Genomic DNA, 4,143 nt, shown 5'->3' with positions numbered 1-4,143 from the left:
TAGAGGACGTTATATAGTTGTTACACCATTTCTCGTCGCAATTTTCAAGATGATTGAAATATATCATGACTTTTGTCACATGGTAAAGATAAACTTGGTTAAAGCGAAAAGCTTACCAACACATATTTCGATATATAGATAGGCGAGGTATACTCGACTCGAAATACCAAATGTGTATAATTAAAGTCTATATATATAGCATACGACTTCTTGTCTCAAAGAGTAGGAGATAGAGTAGATAAAATTTTGAGTGATAGATACGTTCAAGTCTTCACATACCTTTTTATCGAGAAGTTCCACCGGTTCCTTGAGTAGTTCTTCTACTTGTATGATGAATCGCCATGAAGTCCTTGATCTCAACTACACTTTTTATCCTAGTCCGAGACTTAGCTATAATAGACTAGAAATCAAGACTTATAGTTTTGATCACTAACATCGACAAACATGCTTGAGATAGCAACGCATGCGAGTTCGATCGAGGAATGCTCTAACAGGTAACCCAAGCTTACCTAAATTAGTGACCGCAACATTTGCATGTGAATATATTTTTGATACATTCTTGTGTATTCTTGAACGTAAAAGAGACGCGCTAGGTCGATTTATTAAATAGAAACCTAGTAGTTCTAAGAGTCTCGATTACCGTAATTTCGAAAATTCCAATTTTTGGAGAGTCCAGTTTTGAACGTCCGTCTTTTACTAAGGAGAGAATCCCTAATACTCCGATAGTCCCAGAAATGGCAACTTCGAAAGATTTGTTGAATCCAACTAGGACTACTCGTCCCTTGTGTATCAGGTTAGCTGAAACAGAAGCAAATTATGAACATAAACCTGGGACCATACAGATGCTCCCAACCTTTTTAGGGAAAGAAAATGAAAACCCCTATTTCCATGTTAGGGATTTTGAGGAAATTTTTAGTACCCTAAAAATTAGAGGCTTAGATGATGATGCATTGAAACTTAGGTTATTCCCTTTTTCCCTGAAAGATAAAGCCAAATCGTGGCTATATAGTTTGACTTCCGAGTCAATCGAAACATATGAACAACTTACATCTTCCTTCTTCAATAAGTTTTTCCCTAGGCACAAATCGTCTATTAGGACGCAAATCTGCACATTTTCACAACAAGAAGGAGAATCTTTGTTTAGGTATTTGGAAAGGTTCAATGATTTGTTAACACAATGTCCTCATCATGGTTTGGAAAAATTTAGGCTAGTTCAGATCCTTTATGAGGGTTTAGATTATTCCACTATAACCATGGTAGAATCTCTGTGTACAGATGGGTTTGAAAACTAAACAGTTGATGCGGCGATGACATTTTTGAATGAAATCGCCGAAAAGACACAACAATGGGAAAATAATAGGGAACCCAGAAAAAAATTCTTCTAGGCAGAAGAAACGTCAATAGGGTAGAAGGAGGCTTTGAATCAGATGCCAAAGTTGTTGTTATAGCAAAAAGGTTAGAAGCTTTAGAAATGGGTCACACTAGTGGTATAGTGGAGACTTTTTGGGAAGGCCATAATAATGAAGAGCAAGCCAATGCTCTTTAAATAAAGTTAGATTCGATAACCGTCAAAAGTTTGACCCATATTCAGAAACCTATAATATTGGTTGGAGAAACCATCCGAACCTTTCTGGTCTAAGGGCCAGAGTCAAAGTCAGTTTAGTAATTCTAATGCTCCCCTGGGTTTTGGTTACACTAAGAATTCTTCAGGTCTAGAGAATAAAATGACTATCTTAGAGGAATTTATTAAGATATTAGCAAAAACTCAGGAAATGTTAGCACAGATCCAAGTTAGTTTTCAACAGGAAACCAAGCAAAACTTTCAAACTAATGCTCAGACCCTTGCTAAGTTAGAACTTCAAGTTGGTCAAATAGCTAAGACTTTAAGTGAGAGAGATAACGGAAGGTTCCTTAGTCAAACTAATCTTAATCCTAGAGGAGTTCATGAATTAGGTGCAAACCCATCGAATCAATTGAATGCAATTAGAACCCTAAGGAGTGGTAGAGTTGTAGACAATAAGGTAACCATGCCCGATAGTGAACATACTGTAGTTCACCCATCAGGATCTCACCCCTTAGGACCACCACTAGCTGAGGGGACTGATAAGGTTTCTGATGATGCCAATTCGGTTCCTGGGAGGTTTGATTTTGTGCCTAGAGCCCCATTTCCCCAGCTATTAGTACCAACAAAGAATGAATCGAACTTTAATGATATATTATAGGTTTTTAAGAAAGTTACCATAACCCTTCCTTTATTAGATGCAATTAGGCAAATTCCTGCTTATGCCAAGTTCCTTAAGGATATGTGTACGCGAAATCGAAAACTTAACGTCCATAAGAAAGCCTTTTTAGCTAGTCACGTAAGTACAATCATTCAGAACACCACAACCCCAAAGTACAAAGACCCAGGTTCCCCTATCATTGCTTGCACAATAGGTAACTTCCAAGTAGAAAAAACTTTACTTGACTTAGGAGCCAGTGTGAACTTACTTCCGTACCATGTGTACTTACAAGTAGGACTTCGTGAAAAGAAACCTACTCATATAACACTGCAGTTAGCTGATAGGTCTGTCAAAATTCCTCGAGGTGTTATCGAGGATGTTTTCATTGAGGTCGACAAATTTATTTATCCAGTAGATTTTGTTGTGCTAGATACCCAACCTGTCCTCGACCCTGAGAACCAGATACTTGTGATTTTAGGTCGCCCGTTTTTAGCTACGTTTAATGCGATCATTAACTGTCGAAATGGTGTGATGAATTTATCTTTTGTCAATATGACTATGGAGATGAACATTTTTAATGAAAGTAAGCAGTCGTATGAGCTAGATGACACATGCGTTGAAGAGGTGAACATGATAGAAGCCATAGTTTAGGAGTCATTACCAACCATCTTGTCTGAAGACCCATTAGAAAGTTGTCTATCCCATTTTGGTTTAGACTTTGACGACGATAACACTACTGAACAAGTAAATGCTCTATTAGATTCTACCCCTGTGTTAGACACTGATAGATTGAAAGCTAGGTTCGAAAAATTGCCAGCTTCTGAGACTACCTTAGTTCCTTCTTTAGAAGAGCCTCCTAAGTTGGACCTTAAACCACTACCCGACACTCTAAAGTATGTATTTTTAGTCCCATCTGAGACTTTACCTATGATTGTAGCTTCCGATTTGGATAGTGATCAGGAAAGTAGGCTAGTGAATGTAATTCAATATAATAAGGAAGCTTTAGGGTAGACAATAACAGACATTAAGGGTATAAGTCCTATTGTGTGTATGCATCAGATCCATTTAGAGGAAAACTCCAAACCTTCGAGGGTCATGCAACGTCGATTGAACCCTAACATGAAAGAGGTAGTTCGAAAAGAGGTGCATAAGTTGTTAGATGCATGTATTATCTACCCAATTTCAGACAGTAAGTGGGTCAGCCCCGTTCAGGTTTTTCCCGAGAAATCAGGTATCACTGTAGTCCAAAATGATAATAATGAGTTAATCCCAACCCGAGTGACCACGGGATGGCGTATCTGTATTGACTATAGGAAATTGAACTAGGTTGAAAAGATGATGGTACCCAAATATACCTCAATCTAAAACTTTTCCTACCTATAAGTCTTTTCTCCGAAAGTGATTGTCTATAGATTGAGTCGAGACAATACAACTAATCGGTTCACACTTCGTGTGATCGTCTATGGATACGAGATTGAGACAATACAACAACGAAGTATGTTTACTTGATAAAAAGGTTCGGCCTTAACCAAATACAATATGATTCACTTATCAAGTAAATATGAATTAACGTTTGTTTGATTTACTTTAATTATAATAAAATAATTATAATACGGAAAATAAAAGTAAATGACATAGCAAGATTTTGTTAACGAGGAAATCGCAAATGTAGAAAAACTTCTGGACCTTGTCCAGAATTGAATACTCTCAGGATTAAGCCGCTACAAGTTCTCTTTCATACTTACAACCTTGAAACCGATTTTCCACACTTCCAAACAAGTTTAGAATTGATTCATCTGACTTTCAAGAACTATGGATTGATCAAATAACATTCAATCACAAATCATGGGTGTAACGGTTCTACCAAAACAAGTTTTTGTTTTGAAAAAACGGGGGTCTAACAACACCACCCAATATTTCG

At 37.2% G+C, this 4,143-nt stretch overlaps 1 pseudogene; it reads right to left on the bottom strand.

Annotated features, from left to right (window-relative positions):
• Positions 1-1,095: 1,095 nt before the first annotated feature.
• LOC113330870 lies at positions 1,096-1,195 on the bottom strand (annotated as a pseudogene).
• Positions 1,196-4,143: the final 2,948 nt, after the last annotated feature.

Source organism: Papaver somniferum, unplaced genomic scaffold (genome assembly GCF_003573695.1).
Source record: "Papaver somniferum cultivar HN1 unplaced genomic scaffold, ASM357369v1 unplaced-scaffold_119, whole genome shotgun sequence".
NCBI classification, from domain to species: domain Eukaryota; kingdom Viridiplantae; phylum Streptophyta; class Magnoliopsida; order Ranunculales; family Papaveraceae; genus Papaver; species Papaver somniferum.
This window is presented reverse-complemented; position numbering and strand designations above follow the sequence as displayed.